Consider the following 21723-nt stretch of genomic DNA (forward strand, 5'->3'; position numbering starts at 1 on the left):
TGTTTTTCATCCAGAGTGATGGAATCTATACCCACAACTTTGTTACAGTTTTTCAGTTCCTGACCAGTTTCATAAAATTATATTTTGAATTATAAGGACTGAACATGAATATCGTACTCTCCTAAGGGTTTGATCAGTGCTCTGTGAAAAGGAAAGGTTTGGCCACATTTTGTTCAATCATCTATTTGTTCGTTCATTCATTCACTAAATAAATGAGATGCTCAGCCCATGATATGCCAGCGACAGTGCTAAATACTGAAGACACGGAGGTATGTGGGATGACCCCAGTCCCTGCCTGGGTTTTCATGGGCAAGAAGACCATATATGTGTGACAAACAAATCAATAAAATACATGCCAACTGTGATGAATGCTTTGAAGGGATACATAGGGTGACGAGGCAGAGTCAATGGGAGGGAAAGCCTCTGAGAGGAAGTAAAATTGGAGTTGAAACCTGAAGGGTAATAAGACACACAGAGCTGGAAAGGAGCACCACAGACAGATGCTGTAGAGAGAGCAAGCGTCCTGCGGTAGGGAAGGCTTGAGGAACAGGAAGGAGGTGGGCGTCTTTGAAGATTAGTGAGCAAGTGAAATATCCCAAAATAAGATATCATTCTCTGACGAGTATAAATTGGTTAACAAACAAAATGTTGGTTTTGTTGTTTTTTAGCAGCTTAAAACAACACTCATTTATTAAGTTGAAGATACAATATGGCTGGATTCTCTACTCAAAGTGTCACAAGTCTAGAATCAAGGTATTGGCTGAGCTGAATTCTCATCTAAAGACTTTTGAGAAAATCCTACTTCCATCTTCAGTCTTGTTGACAGAAGCCCTCTTTTGTGAGTGTACGACAGAGATCCCTATTCCCTTGCTGGCTGTCAGTTCCTAGATGCCACCTGAATTATTCGCCATGTGGCCCTCTCCATTTGTAAGCTAAAAATGATACAGTGACTCTTCCTAATATGTTGAATCTCGGAATTCCTCTTTCTGACTCCTTCATGCAGACTTTAAAAATTTGTTGTTAGCTTGGGCCCACCTGGATGGTCTCTTTTGAAGCCATATATCATAACCTAATCAAGGAAATGATAGTCTACTATATTCATGTTGGATTTATCAAAATTAATGTATAACAATTGTATATTTTTATCTTACTTTAAAATACCTGTAATTATCATTATAAATTTATGTCTTGGATTTTGAAAATCAGCTAATGATAGTCGTAAGTTAACACACAATATTTATTTCAAATGCAATTAAAATCTAAATGTTTGAGATAAATATCAGAATACTGAGGTCAGAAACATTAATTCCACTACTTAGTTTTCCACCAAACTGGTTTTCAATTCACCTTAAGTACTCAAAAACAAATATATATATATATATATACACACACATATATATGCAAGTCATATTTCATATTAACAAATCTAAGATGACATTTTTTAATCTGCTTGAGGAATAACTGGAGGTCTGCTCTTGCTCGGGTTCCAGAAGTGTAATTTTTCCTATTGGTTTAACCTACTATGCAAAGCCCTGAGGAATATTTCAGCAACAAAGGCCTTTCCCCATCAAACACAGGAAGAAAACTAACTTCATTTCCTCCTGTTCCTTCCTGCCACAAATCTACCTTCATATCAGAAGATAAACTGACCCCCAAACACAGGTGTAATTCAATATCCTATTTCAAATGGCATCTGATTTGAAACCCAAGTAATTAACAGCTCACTAGGGACCCTATTGAAATAAAAGCAACTTTGATCCTATTCCCAAATCCCTTGCCAAATGGATGGGCAGCTCAAACCCCTCTGCTTTTGCATTAATTGAAATGAATAACTATATCAGAAGAATGCTGTATGCAGGAGAACGGGCTACAAGGAGGGCGTGTTTTTCAGCTTGATTATTAGAGGAACAAATTTGAGTCTTGGGATGGGATAAATATTGACATGCACGATTATTCTCCATCCTGAACTAAGCCAGCATCTTGGCTCTCTGGCATCTTGGAGGAACAGAGGCTGATGCATCTTAACTTCAAGGAACAAAACTCTAGTTCTCTTATTACACCCCAGAGAAAGCCCGTATTTTATTTCTAACATTTTAGTATAAAAAGAATGGCCTTCTGGTCCAGTGGATGACTATACACAAAGAAAGCGTATACAACAGGATAGTTTCCAGTAATTTGTTCTCTTGCTCCAATACTCTGATTATCCATATCGGTTTACATAGTGTAGTCCAAACAACGTAACAGCCTTATTTACAGAAGTCACTTGGATGAGGCTAAGGGTCTCTGATGGCTCACTTTGAAATAGATAAACTGGGAGACATAATTACTGGTCATTGGTACCTATAATACAACAATTGTGGCCACTTGCTGAACTCCTACTTTCTGCCAAGAACTGTGCTATTGGCCCCAGACTTTTTCTCCCACCTCTTCTCTTTACCAACACTGCTTCAAGGGAACCCCACCCCAAGTTACAGCACCAGAACGAGAGTCAGGAACCTAGTTTTCAGTCCAAGCTCTGCCACCTTCTAGTCTGTGACCTTGCACAAGTCACAGTGTCCTCTCTGAGTCTTACTTTCTTCTGCTACAAAGTGGAGATAATACAACTTACTCCAAAAAACCATTGTGGGGTGAATTAAAATTTTTAAATATAAAATACTTTTAAACAGTAAAGTTCTATATGAGTGTAGTACATAATTGTTATCAGTTATTGTTTATTAAATACCTACAAATTTCCAATCCATGAGTTAGATCACCTACAAACATTTTCTCCAATCCCCACACCACCTGAAGAGTAAATATTATCCCCACTTTCCAGAGAAAAAAGTGGATGTGCAGAGAGGAGAAATATCTTGCCTGAGATTTAGCTGGAGTGAAAATCCCTGTTAATGATGGCAAAATATTCTCAGAGATTATACCAGCAAAAGATAAAGTCAGTTAGAAATACCTATTGTCTTCCACTTTAAAGTTCCTGGAAATAATCTGCAAATGTTGCATATATGTGATCACGTGTATGTACAAAATAAATGCATGTCTTTAATAAATACATTAAGCTGCCCACTATTCACAACAGCCAGTACATGGAGACAACTTAAATGTTCATTGACAGATGAGTGGATAATGAAGATGTGATACACACACACACACACACACACACACACACTGGAATACTACTCAGCCATAAAAAAGAATGGAATAATGCCACTTACAGCAACACGGATGGACTTAGACATTATCATACCAAGTGAAGTAAGCCAGAAAGAGAAAGACAAATACCATATGATATCACTTATATGTGAAATCTAAAATATGACACAAATGAACTTTGTCTACGGAACAGAAACAGACTCACAGACATAGAGAACAGACTCTGGCTGCCGATGGATTGGGAGTTTGGGATTAGCAGATGCAAACTATTATATAGAGAATGGATAAACAACAAGGTCCTACTGTATAGCATGGGAACTATATTCAAGATCCTGTAATAAACCATAGTGGAAAAGAGTATGAAAAAGAGTATATATATGTATAACCGAACCACTTTTCTATAGAACAGAAATTAACACAAAATTGTAAATCAACTACACTTCAATAAGATAAATTTTTTAAATGCATCAAGCTGCTAATCACACATAAACAAAGTAAAACTGGTGCACAGGGAGTGAAAAGTTAGTAAGTAAACTAGTGTCTCCCTGTACAGGCATACTTCGTTTTTTTTGGTTCTGACAGTTATCTATTTTATTATAATATTTATAATATTATTTATAGTATTCCCAGGTAGTGTTTTTTTTTACAAATTGCAGGTTTGTGGCAACCCTGCTCCCAGCAAGTCTTATCAACGTCATTTCCCAACATATTTGTTCACTTTATGTAACTATGTCACATTTGGTAACTCTCGCAATATTTCAAACTTTCTCGTTATTAGTGTATTTGTTATTGTGATCTGTGATCCGTGATTTTTGATGTGACTAGTGCAAAAAATTACAACTCACTGGTGACTCAGAAGATGGTTAGCATTTTGTTTGGCAATCAGTATTTTTTAAGTAAGGTATGTACACTGTTTTTTAGACATAATGCTATTGCATACCTAATAGACTACAGTATAGTGTAAACATAACTTTTATATGCAATGGGAAACCAAAAACTTCATGTGACTCACTTTATTATGATATTCACTTTACTGCAGTGATCTGGAACCAAACCTTCAGTGTCTCTAAGGTATGCCTGTACTCCTTAGAGCCTACAGAGCCTGATTAAGTAAAATTAGCATGTGTCAAGGTGGAGAAGGTGAGCCGCTGGGGTTGTAAATTCCCCTAAGGTATCAAAAGGACAGCAACTCCTGGGTGAGGTATGGTACCTTCCAATCTGTTAGGGATATTCATTACTTTCCAAATGGCCTTTGTCCTTTCTAGGCTAGGTAACAGCAATATTGAATTGGGTGATAACTTCCGCCCAATTGTTTCCACGTTCCCTATAGAGTTTAAACAACTTGTTACACTTTCTCCTTCAGAATTCTCAAGGTCTATGTGAGGTTATATCAAGAAAGAAAATGGAAGGTACAAATAAACTATCATACTAGAAGATGCATCTGTAGATATTTAGACTCTCCATGCAATTCTATGAATTTTTGACCTTCTGTCTCAGTCAAGAATGATCAGCCTGCACAGCAGAAACTAACACAACGTTGTAAAGCAACGATACCCCCAATTAAAAACAAAAAGGATGATCAGCCTGTGTTGGGAAAACAAACAAACCCTTAAGTCTCAGTGGCTGAATACAGCAAAAGTTTATTTCTTGCTTATGCAACTGGTTGGAGCAACTCTTCAGAGAGGGCAGCTGTCCTGATTTCTTCTTGTGTCTCTGCCGTCTCAACATGAAGCCTCCAGAATCAACAAAGCAGAAAAGAAAAAGACAAGACCTTTTCAAGACCTGGGTCACTTTTGTTCATTTCATCGGCAAGACCCAGTCACATGACCCTGCCTACCTGTAAGGGGCAGAGAAGTCTCATCTTAAGCTACCCAAGGCGGAAGAGGAGCCAGAAGGAGCACTGCCGTATCATCCCATATGCAAAGGCACTATGCTGGGTGCTGGGATTCAAGGATAAACTAGACCCAGTCCCTGCCCATGAAAGGCTCACAACCTTACAGAGGAGACAGGAATGATAGTTTAGCATAAAGCAAAGCACACTGTGATTCCTGCTCTAACCCAGCAATAAATACAAGGCTTTGAGAGTGCAGATAAAGGAGCAATTAATTACAACAGGGGTTTTAAGAGAAGATGTAACGGAAGAAGTAGTATTTGATTGAAAATGAAGCTGATTATGTAAAAACATGTTACTCAACAAAAGTATAATAGGGTGATATCTGAAAGAAGAAAGGCAGCATGGGATGCTGTAGAGCTCCCCAAACTCTTTCCCAGAATGGTCACCAGCAGCAGAGAGAACCAGCAGGCACTGGAAGAAAATCCTGAAGCTGCCTGCCTCCATCTCACCCTTGCAGTGAATCCCATGTTTAAAGCAAAAATGTGTGCATATAGCGTAGCTCTTTGTTTTACTACAAATAATCCCCTTCCTTCCATAATCTCCAAGTAAAATTAACACTAAGTTATCATCATATTGTCATAATTTGTTGTAGTCCTAGCATAACCTGGTGTGCTCTCTGCAGGCCCATGGATTCTCACGTGCAAAGCAATGAATTGGAGACAACCTAGAACAAAGAATCTGGCGTTATTGCCCTGACTCTGCCAGAAATGAGCTATGTAGCTTTCAGAAGAGTCACTTTACTTCTCTGCACCTCAGTTTGTCCACCTGTCAAACGAGATGGTTACATATACCCTTGTCAAAGTCTCTTTCTGTAATACATGTCTCTGTAATGATAGTGTAACTGAAAATGTATGCAGCAGATGGCAGAAGTCCATCAACAGTTGAGGTGGATGCTATGAATTTGTTCCCTAGACCTCTATGCACCACCCTAGCAGTGAGAGAGGATGAAAACTGAAAACCATGTTCCCAGACTCTCCTGCAGCGAGGGATCTGCAAGAAGCACAGGTGCATTCTTATAAGGTCTCGAAGGCAGGCGGGAGGTGGTGACCACCTGCCTGCTCCTTTTCGCTGCTCTCCTCCTTGCAAGCATGGTCCAGGGTACGTGAGGCTTTCCTGCAACAGAGGTGTCCAGAGTCCACCTTCCAGCTTCCTGGGCATCATCAGGAGGCCGTTGCAAAGTGGCAGGAGTGATGGCAGCTTCTTGATTCCAGCTTCCCGATTCCTGGATCATAAACTGGGGATGTGCTCTTGAATACACCAAGAGTGGCAGCTACAAAAGTGAGGCCTCTCTGCTGGGTCAATTCCATATTTTTCTGAGAGTCAACCCTGAGAATCCAGCCTAGTAGTACCTGCTCAGGGGACTTTATAAGCACATTATTCCCTCTATTAAATGCCCTCCTGTTTAAAATACCTGCAGTGGTCTCTGTTTAACCTACTAATTAAACAGTCCTCACTCTTCCTGACTTTTCTTTCATCAAGAGACATACACAAGGAAGGGCCTTAGGAAGGGTTATTGAAGGAGAGAGGAGAAGGAGGTGAGGAGAAGAAACCCCCAAGGCATAGTTCCAGGCAAACTACCCACTCAAAATTAAAGATAATAGTCTACATGTAAACAGGCTGAGACTGTAAACAGGAGACCCTGAGTCCTAGACTTCCCATCCCAGTCTGTTCATGGGGGGAATTGTTAGGAAGTATCTCTCTCATGTTCTGGACCTTCAGCTAGATAGTAACACATCCTGGAATGACGAAACCCCCAAAGCAGCAGGAAGACTTTTTGTTTCTGGGGACAATAGCTAACTTTAATTTTTTCTTCAAGAAAAAAGCTAAGAATAAAGGGAACGGCAGAAGTGCTAGCCAATGGCCAGTGAAAAATGTTATCTCTAAGAATGAGCATGTGTTGAGGAGGGAGCAACTCAGACTCAATAACTAAGGTGGAGGCACTCAGGTAGAATGCTGGTAAAGGGCCAAGCTGTGGTCCTGAGGCCATAGACCACTGTCCTCAGTGAAACTGAGATGACTGGTAGCAAGTATCTATTTCTCTGCAGAGCCCGACAGGAGAGAGGGAAGGAGAACGCAGCACGTAAGATGCTGCAGGAGGCTAAGACAGACCCCTGCCCCCATGCTAGTGACAGTGAGTGACCTAGGGTGATATCCAAAAGATTACAATTCTAGTCTCCCTATGTAATCTTCCAAGGAAATATTATGATGGTTTCCATAAAGTAACTTCTTTCTCTAGCTCTGATTTCCCAGGACCTTTTAAATGAGACGGGTAAGGCGTGTTCTTCCTTGCTCAACTGAAATCATGGTTCTGGCTACAAAGCAACCTCTCAAACAAAAGAGAACACTGGCCAGGCCAGGCTGAGGAGGAATCGTGGCTCTTTGTCTGGCTGGCAGCCACAGTGTTGCTGCCTGTGGTCACTGAGCAGCTCCAGAAGCTTTGTGCATGTTGGGGACCCTGAAGATGAAGGCTCAAAAGCTCTCCGTCCACCCTCTGCCTGGAAGTTTGAATACCGTGGGAGTTCAAGACAGCTGCAGCTGCTCCAGGTTCCTCCAGGCTTAATTTCAAGCCTTTGATTAGGTTCCTTTCCAAGTCTTCCATCTCTGCGTGGAATATTCCTCCAGATTGCTAGTAAAGTTATATGACTTTTAGGAACCATCCCACTCCCACAGGCACAGAACTAGCCCCCCAGCTCTCTGCTCCCTCTGGGCTATCTAGAACTCCCCTCTGCAGCCACCTGCCTGTGGACACCACCAGTGACCTCAACACCTGCCTTGCAGCTAGACCTTAACTCTTTGGGTTCATGTAGAAGTTGGCTCAACTCATTTTCCCAAATCCCTTAGGAACCTGTTGTTCACAGTATGTCCTCTCAGAGAACACTAAGGGGTTCAAAATGGGCAACCCATTTGAGACCCATGCTGAACACCACAACAGAGCAGAGATGGAGTACGGGGGGCGTGGTGGGCGAGCATCGCAAAGTGCCGAGTCTTAGGCACCTGAACATCACTGCGGAACAGACAATGGTATCGCCGAGGAAACACTTGGCAGAGAGTCAAGAGACCTGTGCAAAGACTGGGCTTGGGCAGGTCACTTAGCCCTCTGTAGGTAGGCAGGCCCATGTGACTAGGTCTTGCCAATAAAATGAACAAAAGTGACAGGGGTCATTTATAGGCTGAGACAATGGAAAGGTCTTGTCTTTTCCTTCTCTGCTCTGTTGACTGTGGAGGTTTCATGTTGAGATGGCAAAACCACAAAAAGAAAACAGGACAGCTTCTCCGGAGAGTTGCTCCAACCAGTTGTATAAGGAGGAAATATTCAGCCGCCAAGACCTTAGGGTTTGTTTGTTTCCCCAACACAGGTTAATCATTCTTGACTAAGACAGATGGTCCACAATTAATGGAATTGCATGGAGGGTCTAGACATCTACATATGCGTCTTCTTCTAGTATGACACATCTCCAGTGTGCTTTAGAGCAAGAAGATCTTCATGATAAAAGTTGTATTTCTGCATCGACTCTAGATTTCTACTGGGCTCAGACCTGTAATCTGGAGCTCTGTTTTTTCTTGCTCACAGAACAAGTTTCAAAGTGCTTCATCCCAGACAGACTCTGCCCTTCAGAGTCCCCCCATCTTCAACATCAGAAAAGGGGGATTCTCCCTGAGCAAAAGCATCCTGATGGGTGCAAGGCAGCTACCCACCTGAGACCTGGGCTTCTCTTAGAGTCTTAAGAGGGAGGTGGATACTCTGGGAGGAAACATGCTAAGCCCATTGGGACATCAAATTCCCAACAATCCAAGCCCCCAAAGAGAGGGTTTTGCATTTTATCTGGCGTGAAACACAGGTTCCCTGGGGGTCCCCTGTGCGGCCCCATCCTCCTCAGTTAGGCTCCTGCAGCTTCCAGCACTCCCTCTCCCATCTTCTCAGTATCCCCTTCACCTTTTCCCCTTTTCTTCCTCTCCTTCTACTGCATTTTCTCTAGGTCTTCTTCCTGTTGCTCCTTCCTTCTTCCCTTTTCTCCTCCAAGCCAGTGTTTTGAGCCTAGGTGACATTAAATGCTTAGAAAACAAAATCATTTGCAACAGGAACATTGGCCTTCCATGGAATTCTCTTGTTTATTGCTTCTTAACCAGATTCAGCTAGTGGATGGTACGTTCGTTTTGCTGGTTTCCTTTCTTGGAGAAGTTCTTAAAGGATCACCTGATGTTGTGCACATTTAACTATTTGTTGTTGTCTGCCCTGTATTCATCTGCTTATTTCTGCCAAATAATTCCACAGAATTCTCAGGAATTGGTTAGTTAAAATTCTTCTGCATTAGTAAACATCCAGGCCTTCCTGTATTGACAGAAGTACTGTTTACACATGTGAAAAGATTGGTGAACTCTGTTTCTAAAATGTCTTCTGACTGCCCCTTATAATCTGCTCTCAGATAGTTATCTCTTAGTTTTTGGCTTACCTGGAAAGGAAACTGAGTAAAAAGGACATTATTTTTGCTTCCAGAACTCTTCTGTCATGATTTTTTTTTTTTTTTAACTAACTGTTCTGGGCTGATTTTCAAAATCATCCGTGAAAAAAAGCAGAGAATAGTAGTGTATCACACTGGTCATTTCATCACGTGTCCATGACATCTGAGCAGTTCTGTGATAGGTCCGTAGGACTGTGAGAGACAGCACGCCTTTGTCACGTGAGGTTTTGAACCTAAACATTACAATACTTTCCTCACCTCATCATCCCTGGGGGTTTGGATATGTCTACTTATAACACCCTCGACAGGCAACATCATCTGACCTAATGGCCAAGGGCAGTGGCAATTTTCACAGTCCAGGAGATGTCAATCTCCAGGGGATGCAGATTCTGAGATGATTCATAATGACCCTAATTCAGATCACAGAAACGTCAATACGCCAGTCCTCTGTCAAGTGTGTGCATGTGTGTGTGCATGTGTGGATGTGTGCACTTATGTGTCGTATAAAGGTCCACATGTTGCAAAGAAGAAAACTGATATCCCAATTTCTCCCTAGAGAAAACTTATCAATGGCCACACTGACCAACAGACCTGCAAGTGTCTACATGTCAACACTGAGTTTTCTGAAATTATGTAATCTGACTCAACAATTCAGAATGAACAAAACTAGTGGATGCATATCGATAAATGTTAAGTAAAGAGATTACTTCTTACAGTGACTTTTAGGAACTGTAAGTTCCTAAAGTTAGCTCAATCTACAGTTTTCACCTGTCCCACTTGTATAGATGTATACAAGTTGCGTATGTATACATAGTTGCGTTTAAAACTATGCAAAGGTGTTGAAGGCAGCATTTCCTACCTCCTAGTTTCCTAGTAAAAGGTTTTTTCGAAATAAATGTCTTCCACCGAGCAGAGTTGATTTTGGTTTTGTGTCGCACTCCTAGAAGGTGCTGTTTCTGAAGTACGGCATCTTAATAAGAACAGGGCCTTGTGTTTGAGCCACTCGCTTCCATCCACAGACTACTTTCATATTTATTACCTCATCTTTATTTCAATTCACACAATGAGCCCACGAAGCAGGCACTGCCATCTCCTTCATTACAAAAAAAGCTTAATCCACGAGTGTAAGGAAAACGTAAGGAACATGCCCAGGGCCTCAGAGTTAATCAGAGCAAAGCTGGGGTTCCATCCCAGTCTCTCTGACTTGGAGTCCAGCTCTCCTTCCACCCCCCACTCCCCTCCTAAGTAAATGTTATGATGAAACTATGCTTCTGGCAACAAGGGTGATAAGTAGGAGAACTCAGGTCTCAAATCACCGTGAAGGGCTCTCTCCTCTGCATTCCTCCTCGCTAGCTATCAAAAGTGGCTCCATAACCAAGAAATAAGCCAGCACACAACACGGCAGGACCTTGAACCATCTGAAAGATGATGATAGAGTTTGAGGAGGTGAACAGAAGGGACACTACCCACCTCCCCACCTCTTGAGTCCTCCCAGCCATGATTCACATTTCCAAGGCCACATCACAAGCCTAAGGTCAGACCTGGAGCCTTCTGCAGAGAAGGCAGCTAATCTTCCCAAAACACAGTCATAAATCTGTAGAAGTCAGAGATCAGGGGCAAAAACAAATATTCTGATCACTAAATTATCACATGATCATGGCTGAGTAGCTTCCCTCATTCCTAGACAGTCAGGGGAAATATATTTTTTCCCTGCTCTTTACCCAATATCTCAAAAGTAACGGTCTCCATGGCTTGATAATAATTACCATTCGTGCATATATCTCTCAAAATACAGGACACAGAAATAAGAGACATGACCAGAAAATAAAGAAGCAACTATTGACAGTTGTATATGAAAAAATAGAAATAAAAAGGAATTGAGGGGAAAAAAGTCATGTCCTAAAAGATTGAGGGGATAACAGAAATATCAGGGTGTCAGCTGAGATGAGGAGTTACTTGTATCTAAGGTTGAGGTGTAAATGCAACTTCCTGCCACCTTCTCTTCACTGTCTGCCTCAGAGCTGCCTGGAATTCTTCACAGGCAGGCTAAACCCCAGAGTCATTCTGTTTTCTCTGAGTCCTGGCTCTCCTAAGAACCCAGGACTTTACGGCAATCCACAGGAAAATAAAGCAGTGATTGGTGCTTAATATAGGGTGTTATCTGTTAGGCTGAACCTTTCTGGCTAAAAGGGACAGAAAACTAACGTAAAGCCAGATGAAACATGATGGGCACACATAACAAGGGGAGTCCAGAAGAGAAGCTGGCTTCAAGGAACGATGGAATATGGGCACTTACACATTTTCATGAGCTCACTTTCACGTTTGCACTCTCTGTCTCTTTCGCTGTTTCTCTCTCCCTCCCTCTCTGTCTCTCTCTCCCATCCCACCTCTTCTTCTCATCATGTGTTGCCATCATTCCCTCCTTAACAGTACATTTTCTCTGTGAGTGAGGATGGGCCAACGGAGTGCTAGGGAAGGCAGTTAGACAACTCCAGGCTTATACCATCTCAACTAGCAACCTAAGAGGATATAAAGAGTGTGTCCATGTACAAAACTCCATGCAAAGATTCTCATTGACTTGGTTGAGTCTCAAACCCATCCCTGGGCCAATCACCATAACCTTAACCCTAATCCTAACCCTAACCAAGGGGATGGGGTACTATGATTAATCAGATCTAGGTCACATGACCACCTCTATGCCCTTGTGGTTAGTGCAGTGGTCTCCCCAACCAGAATCAAATAAAATGGTGTAAGGGAAACTCCCCCTGCCATCCTATTAAATTAGGGTTGGATGAAGGAATTCAGAGGTAAACAAGTATCCTCTCCAAAACACAGCTAAGACATGGGTCTCCCAGATTTTCCAGTTCACACTTGCCAATGGAAAATCAAGGATCAAAAAATTCCTGCGGTTTGAGCTTGCACTGCATTTTGTATGAATCCATTTTCTTCACCACCCATTAAAGAAAATCCAAGATATTGTCCAATTAGGCTTCTGTTGAGAACTAAGAGTTACCAAATTTTGATAAATCTATATAAATAAGATTATTCTTTAGTCTACCACTCTACTTAGGGAAAGCAAAACTCTGAATCTACCATTTATCAGGCGTCTTTTTGTTTAGAAAATGTAAGTGAGCCCTTCTGATTAAGGAAGCGCTCTCATTCCCCAATGCAGTACAAATGAACCAAGCCGGAAGTAAAGCCCGGGTTTGGGGAGACAGAAAGGGTGAAAGCAGTTGCTTTCCTTGATCACATTCTTCACAAGCTGCTCTTTGAAACAATTTTAAAGGTAATGAATGAGTTGTAAGACTATAATAAAAATAACGTCAAAGAGTTAAAGCAAGACCCTAAGACACAGAAAATAATCAAACGACATCATCGACTTGGTATACTGGTTCTCCAGGGAACTCACAGCTCAGATCCCCTGTCCCAGGCCTGGCCTCAGGCCTCACTCCCTGTCTTTCTAAGAAGCTGTTTATTTCCTCTGAACCGAGTCTAATTTGGTGCCAGAAAAGTGAAATGGAGCATTAAGACCATTATCTGGATACGGGAGGAAGAGTACACACAAAAAAGGAAATCTAGGAAAAGTTCTCTTCATGTGAATTAATTGAGATGAGCATTTATTTTTTGTTTAAATTGACCTTGTAATTGTTTCTACTTTTTTCCCCATGAGATATGTAGAGACATAACCTCCAGGGCTCGTCCATTTACAGCAAAAAAGGACTCAGCGCGGCTCAGACGCCCTGTATCATTCACCCATGTAGGTCATACAATTGATTCTCTTGCAGACAAGGCCATATGGATTGATTTAGCAGCATTTCACTGGCTGCCTAGAGACAGGGCTTGAGTCATCCTGTATAAATTACTTAACTCTCCACCACAAAAAGGAAAAAAAAAAAGTTTTCTTACATAGCAGTAGCAATTAATGTTCAACATGTTTATGCAGTTTAATAATATACAGCCCAGCACCAACCTCGGTATGCAATACCATTATCTTGAGAGAGGGACTTAGGTGGTGTCATCAGCATACAAGACACAGATGATTGATCCATAAATAACTGAGCCTGGCCTTATTACAGCAAACAAATTAGACAATGTGGAATATATTGCCGTACAGACAGGACTTCCTTTTCTTCAAATATATGTCATAATTGATAGTGGTGACCTTTCAGCAACACTGAGAAACAGCTTGCAATTAACAGGCTCCCTCTTCTTGGAATGCCTGCACACACAGGTGGTTGTTCAAGGTTAGGACCAGTGGAGTGGAGCAAGGTCTAGACAACACTTTCCTAGGATAGCGTTTGCCAATAAGGTCAATCTCTTCACCTTTCTCATATTTCATTCATGCAAAAGGAATGTGGTGATGCAAAAAGGAATGTGGTGAGTCACCAACACGTATCTATTGAGCCACTTCTGTGTGCCAGGCACTGTTCCAGACACTGAGTACAGAGCAAAGAATGAGACAAAAGGACCCCCCACCTCCTCACTGCTGGGGGTGGAGAATGACAACAATGACAACAAACATGTAAGCAAATAAATAAATCCATTTATAAGTTCTGATGTGTAGCAGGCTGAAGATAAAATAGAGCGCTCTTGAATCTATGTATTTTTAAGAGGCAAACAGAGATTTTAACAACGGGAGATATTCTATGTATCAGCATCCATGTGATTAAAGAATCACCAACAGGGCTTCCCTGGTGGCGCAGTGGTTGAGAGTCTGCCTGCCGATGCAGGGGACACGGGTTCGTGCCCCGGTACGGGAGGATCCCACATGCTGCAGAGCGGCTGTGCCCGTGAGCCATGGCCGCTGAGCCTGCGCGTCCGGAGCCTGTGCTCCGCAACGGGAGAGGCCACAACAGTGAGAGGCCCGCGTACTGCAAAAAAAAAAAAAAAAAAAAGAATCACCAACATAAGCAAGATTCTGTTTACTTTTTTTTTTTAACATCTTTATTGGAGTATAATTGCTTTACAATGGTGTGTTAGTTTCTGCTGTATAACAAAGTGAATCAGCTATACATAGACATATATCCCCATATACACCCCTCTTGCATCTCCCTCCCACCCTCCCTATCGCACCCCTCTAGGTGGTCACAAAGCGCTGAGCTGATCTCCCTGTGCTATGCAGCTGCTTCCCACTAGCTATCTATTTCACATTTGGTAGTGTATATATGTCCATGCCACTCTCTCACTTCGTCCCAGCTTACCCTTCCCCCTCCCCGTGTCCTCAAGTCCATTCTCTACATCTGCGTTTTTATTCCTGTCCAGCCCCTAGGTTCTTCAGAACCATTTTTTCTTTTTTAGATTCCATATATGTGTTAGCATATGGTATTTGTTTTTCTCTTTCTGACTTACTTCACTCTGTACTTTTATATTTTTATTATTTCATTTCCCCTAATTTTAAAAATACAGTACCAATTCTGAAGAGGGATGGGTTTTGTTCATAATTTGATCATTTAAAAGATTTAACTCCTTTAAAATAATTCAATAGCCCAGAGTAACCAAAAAAAAAAAAAAAAATTTACTGATGCTAAAAAGAAAAGGAAAAAAAAAACAGGGATCATTCTATATATACATACATATTTTTTTAAATTTATTTTTGGCTGCTTTGGGTCTTCGGTGCTGCGTGCAGGCTTTCTCTAGTTGCGGTGAGCAGGGGCTACTCTTCGTTGCAGTGCACGGGCTTCTCATTGCGGTGGCTTCTCATTGCAGCGTGTGGGCTCTAGGCACGCGGGCTTCAGTAGTTGTGGCACACGGGCTCAGTAGTTGTGGCTCGTGGGCTCTAGAGTGCAGGCTCAGTAGTTGTGGCACACAGGCTTAGTTGCTCCACGGCATGTGGGATCTTCCAGGACCAGGGATCGAACCCATGTCCCCTGCATTGGCAGGTGGATTCTTAACCACTGCGCAACCAGAGAAGCCCCATTCTATATATTTTTAAAAACTAGTTTAGTTGTAATGTGAAAAAAAACAGTGCGAGGACACATCAAAATTACAGGAATAACACATTATATCCATGTAGGTTGAACCATTCATGGAACATAAGGTGTGCACACATTTTGTTCTCTTGAAATGTTTTATCTCTGTAATACGATATAGATGATGTCTATACAGATACGCTGAAGTTCATACTTAAGGTAATTGTCCATAAAAAATAATCCTTTAAGCAGAAACACATAGATAGGTGAGGCAAAAGTCCTTCTCACATGAATTCTCTGGAATCCTCCTTCGATTTTCCACTCTAATTTTAGACATCAGCTTGCTTCGTTTATACAGCAAGTAAGAATGTTCTAACAATGGCCTGTGGTTCTCAGTCCCTTTGTGGAGCGAAAGTGGGACAACTGGGTTAGTTATGAAATGCATCTCTGTCATAGGTGATTCACCTGCAGAGATTTCTCCCATAACAATGCCACTCTCACTCCTGTGATACTAGTGTCCTTGAGTCATGGGAGAAGGACAGAAGGAGGAGAAGAGGTACACAGAAGAGGTATGCACTGGCAATGGGCACACCCATGACATTCACAGGGACGTGATCAGCAAGTCACCATCATCTTATGTGTGTGACACAGCTGAGAAACAGTCACGAGCAACTGCACTAAGTAAATCCTGATCAAAGGAGTGAAGGATTACATACATGGTACTTCAGGTAGTTTTTCCTTTTACCTCTCACTTCTTTCCAGAGTGAGCTGGTCCCATAGGCCTGTTCGCCCTCAGGTTCTTTCGTCACCCTTCCCTGCTCTGCTCTGTATCACACTGAGGCTGCCCACGAAGGATCACACCACTGGGAAGACTGCCATCTGGATGCAGCCAATGAGAGCAAGTGGCAGGAGAGCACAGGGCAGAGGGTGGGGAGAAACCATGGCGTTTCTCTCCCCATCCCTGCTTTGGGTGCCATCTTTGGCAGCAGAGGTTCCAGCTCTCTCTAGGTGACCCTCCTTGGCTCCAGCTTCTACCTAGAGGCCCCAACCCTGTGGTCCTGGCAACCCCACCTCTCCCTAGGGTGGTAGCGACTCCTGCTGTGGCTACTCTCTGATTGGCCTCATTGTTCCCTGTTCAGCTTGCCAGCCCTGCCATCCTCTCTGCAGAGAATTTGCTGTATTAGAACGCCTGCTTTTCAATAACGAGAGCAGCGTCTGCTGCTTTTGGTTGAACACTAATTGATTCAGGGAGTTTGCAAGGAGAATTCAGTTTAGTTTAGCACCTCCTGTCCCAAGCATTGTGCTACACACCAGGGAGACTATGATGCCGAAGACATCATGTCTGCCTCTGAGGAGGTCTGACTATAGCGAACAGGTCATTTCAAGATTACATGGCAAGCACTATAACAGGGCTCAGGCCCTGGGGCTCTGGGAACACTGGGTCTGGTTCCTTACTTAGCTGGATCTGGGGCTTGGGGAAGGCTTCCTAGAGGAGACGATGGCTGAGCTGAACATTGAGGGATGAGAGTTAGCCGGGTGAAAGATGCTGGAAAGAGCTTTCAGACACAGGGAATAGCACGAGTAACCGCACCAAAGCATTAAATCAAATGCCCTGTGTTTCTGGGGTTGGTATCAGGGTGCGGAAAGAGGGACAGGAATGGACTGGAAGAGGGTATCGCTAGACCTTAGGTGTGAGGCCAAAGGATAGGAAAGGCAGTCAGAGACAGAAGGCAGCTAAGGGGTTGAATTCCCTTCAAAGTACAGTTAGGAGTAATTGATGATTTTTAAAGAGTGGAACAGCATGGTCACATTAACAATTTATAATTCAGATGGATCACGCAGGCCACACTGTTGTAGTAAGTGGTAGTTCTACAAAAGACAAGATAGAGGAAAGACACAGAAAACACTACTTGAGCCAGATCATTCTAGTAATTCAATTCAACCTAGCAGCATCAGGTCTCTGGGTGGCAACCACCGAAGAGGGATGCAAAACTGTGAGGGCACATTATTAACGATCCCTTGCATTTGTGTGGCCCTTCAAAGTTTACTAAGTAATTTACTAAGTAACACATCTCATGATACTCATAAAAATTCCATGAGTTAGGTATTAGAATTCCCATTTTTCAGATGAGGAAACTGAGACTTAGAAGGCAATAGACTATGTTTCCTGACTGCTGAACTTAATGATTTTCTGCTCCCCATTATGTGATAGGATAAACTGATTTATCAGAAACTTGAGTTTTCACTAGCTAGAGAAACAATGTGGGCACTCCCATATACACATACAGTGGACTACTTCATAATTAATGCATAACTTATACCAGACATGGGCTTGTTGTTGGTTGTTTTTTTTTTTTTTTTTAAATTACTCATCACACCGGGAGATTCTATTTCCTTAGGGAATTGAGAATAATCATAGGTAGTTGACTCAACCTCTCTGGATTGGGACTGGCAGAAGACAATAGGATGTAGCCAGTAGCATTTCAAGTAAGACTTGAATTCACCTTTCTATCCTTCCCCCAACATAACAGGGGTGAGAAGATAGGGAATATTATCCTAAAGAAAGTAATCCTACAGGTAGTTGATGAAGAATACACACAGCGTCTAGAGGATGACAGAAAATAATGACTTTTTCTATTGAATGATCTTTCAGTCCCTCTACCAGAGGGCTATTTATTGGTCAGGATCATGGAAACTCAGTCCAGGCTCCATCCCGGGAGGGTGATGATGGATTCGTCATTACTGGTAGTAACTCTGCCCTTCCGAGGAGAAGACTGAGGTCTTCCTGGTTTTCCCAATTGTTAAACTTCCCGCTCGCTAATAATACTGATCCCCTCTCATGACAAATACCAATAATGTATCGTGACACTAGCTCTCCATTCCCAGTAGGGGTTAAAGAAAAAAGAAACAATGGGACTGAAAGGAAAGAAAACCCCCAACTGCCACAACTATGATTCCCTTTGGAAAACCTGCCTCTCAGCTCACTCCTTCCCTTTCCTCAGATAGCCACTCCCAAACCAGGAACAAAGACCTTCGCACACTCAGCACCTCCTGGGGTTGGAGCCAGTGATTTACAGACTTATTTCCACACCTAATGACTCCCATCAGTAACAGTGATTCATTCAAGCAGCCAGGATTCTGCCCACTTTTGAGAATCACTTTTTGACTTTTATGTGCATGCATCCAGGCTCCACATCCTTGTCATAAATAAACTCCCTACATCACAGGAGAAGTGGTAGCTGGGCAGTTCTGAACAGTATCTCTTGCCTCTGGACCATATATGCCATGAGGATGTTTGTGCAAATAATAAAGCAATCATCTATAAGCTCTGTTAAGTATAAGGATCTTTTCTATCCTGTCTACTACTGCATCCCCGGAATCTAGTACATTTGCTGGCACATAAGAGACACCCAATAAATGATAATAGCTAATATTTATTAAACATGTGCTGTGTGCCAAGGCACGGTTCTAAGCATTTCCCAGGCACAAACTCATTTAATCCTCAAAGCAACACTATGAGTTAGGTAGTACTGTCTGCATTATAAGATACATAATCTATAGCACAGGACAGTGATGTAATTTGCCTACTGACAGATCACAAACAAAGGATCTGACATTTAAATCCAGGCAGTCTGGTCAAAGAGCTAGTACTCATGACCATGACCCTACACTGCCTTCCATTGATTAAGCGACTGGGCATCCAGGTCTATAAGGGGAGACTGTGCTTTCTTTCTCCCTTCTAGCCTACGTCACATGAGTCAAATACTGCATTCCATCCAGGTAACAGTCCATCTACAAAGGAATTTTACTCTCATGCTTTGCCAGTGGTTCTCTATCTTGGGAGTAAAAAGGTCCCAGTAGCCCAGGCAGCTTCACTTTCTAGTTCATGAACCTGCAGTTCGTTCCATCTCCAGGTCCCCTGACTATACACAGTGCTCATAAGTTTTCAGAAATAAAACAAGGATGCTGGGTGGCAATCTGTCACTTCTTCTTTCAGGGTGGCCATGCATTTCATAAGTCTCTTGGTGGTAATGTTCAAGCTGGATTCTGATGGAAAAAATCACTCTGGATATGAAATCCACCCCCGCCCTTCAAGTACCTGTTCTTATTTCTCATGAGGAAAAACAGCGGGGGAGGGAAATAAATGTTCTCAGCTTAGGCTGAATTTACACTGAAACTTTCATATCTCAGTAGCGCTGTGGACTTTAAATGCGCGTGCCTCTTTTATAATGGTTACCCGGGTGATTTTAGTCTCTCCAGAACATTCACCTTCTGATCCAGTTTTAAAAGAGACGATACCACTAAAAAGCTGCTTTAAACTTGAAAGCAGACCCTCAACACTCAGAGGAAATGCTTATGAGGAAGAAAGATGATTTTGACCTATATAGGAACATTTTGGGCTAAAATGGTTATTACTCTTCAAGAGTCCTGCAAATAACCAGCTTTTCCAGAACTGAAGACAAAATTCAGAGACATTCTCACTGAATCCTGGACACTTCCCTTGGTTTTCTAGCAAATAAATACTACGTCCTCAATCATCAGGCATATAACTGTAGTTTGGTCTCATAAGTTCCCCATGAGCCAGCCAGCAAGACCCCAAATAACCCAGTTGGATATGTTCATAGACCACTCAGCTGTAGAATGATAGATGTATAGAACAGGACAGGACCATGCAAGGACAGCCACAGCTGCTCCACCTCTAAGATTTCTCTTTCTCCTACTATCCCTGTCCACTCCACCAGCAAGTTTTAACAGTTCTACTACCAAAACATAGAGGTCCCAAATCTATTCACTTCTCTCCATCTCCATAACTGCCCTCCAATCCAAGCCATTGCCACCTCTCTCCTGGACTATTATAGAAACTTCTAACTACAGTTTCTCTGGTTCTATTCTTTCTCTTTTTAACAGCTTTATCGAGATTTAGTTTACATTCCATAAAATTCACCCATTTAAAGTGTAAAACTCAGTAGTATTTAGTATATTCACAGAGTTCTGCAACCATCACCACAGTCTAATTTTAGAAAATTTTCATTGCCTTAAAGGAAACCCTATACCCATTAGCAGTCACTTCCCCGTTTTAATCCCACCTTCCCAGCCCCAGGTAACCCCTAGTCTATGCTCTGCCTTTGCCTGCTTGTGGAATCATACAAGATGTGCTATTTCATGACTGGATTCTTAAACACAGCATAATGTTTTTGAGGGTCATTCAAGTTGTAGGTTGCATCAGTACTTCATTCCTTTTTACTGTCCAGTGGCATTCAATTATATGTATGTGCCACATTTTCTTTTTCAGTTCAGAAGGTGATGGACATTTGGGTTGTTTCCACTTTGGGGCTGTTATGAATAATGCTGCTATGAACAGCTGAATACAAGTTTTTGTGTAGACATATGCTTTCATGTATCTTAATTAGATACCTGGAAGTCGAATTGCTAGGTCTTATGGCAACTCTGCGTTTAACATTTTGAGAAACTGCCGCACTTTTCCCAAAGTGGCCACACCATTTTGCGTTCCCAATCAGCACTGTACGGGGGACTCCCGTTTCTCCACATTCTCACTGACACGTGTTATTCTCTGTCATTTTCATTACAGCCATCCTAGTGTGTGATGTGGTATCTTACTGTGATTTTGATGTGCATTTTCCTTATGGCTAGCGAGGTCGAGCATCTTTTCGCATGCTTATTGGTCATCTGTATACCTTCTTTGGAGAAATAGCTATTCAAATCCTTTGCCTATTTTTTAATTGCATTGTTTGTTTTTTTGATATTGAGTTGTAAGAGTTTTTCTATATTTGGACGCTCACCCCTTATCAGATATATGATTTGCAAGTATCTTCTTCCATTCTGTAGGTTGCCTTTCACTTTCTTGATGGCATCATTTGTAGCATAAAAGTTTTTAATTTTGATAAAATCTAAGTTATCTATTATTTTCTTTTGTCACGTGCTTTTGGTATCATATTTAAGAAATCATTGCCTAATTAAAAGTCACTACACTTCCTTCTTATAGTTTTAGCTCTGCTGTCTAGGTCTGTGATCCATCTCCAGTTAATTTTTGTGTATGGTATGAGGAAGGGATCCACCCCCTTTTTTGTTTCTCTTTAACATATGGATATGCCATTGTCTCCGCATCATTTGTTAAAATGGATGTTCTTTCCGCATTAACTTATTTTGGCACCCTTGTTGAAAAACAGTTGACAAAAACATAAGAGTTTACTTCTGGACTGTAAATTCTATTCACTAATCTATATGTCTACCCTTGTTCCAGAACCACACTGCCTTCACTACAGTAGCCTTGTGGTAACTTTTGAAGTTAGAAAGT

Source organism: Pseudorca crassidens, chromosome 6 (assembly GCF_039906515.1).
Source record: "Pseudorca crassidens isolate mPseCra1 chromosome 6, mPseCra1.hap1, whole genome shotgun sequence".
Taxonomy (NCBI): domain Eukaryota; kingdom Metazoa; phylum Chordata; class Mammalia; order Artiodactyla; family Delphinidae; genus Pseudorca; species Pseudorca crassidens.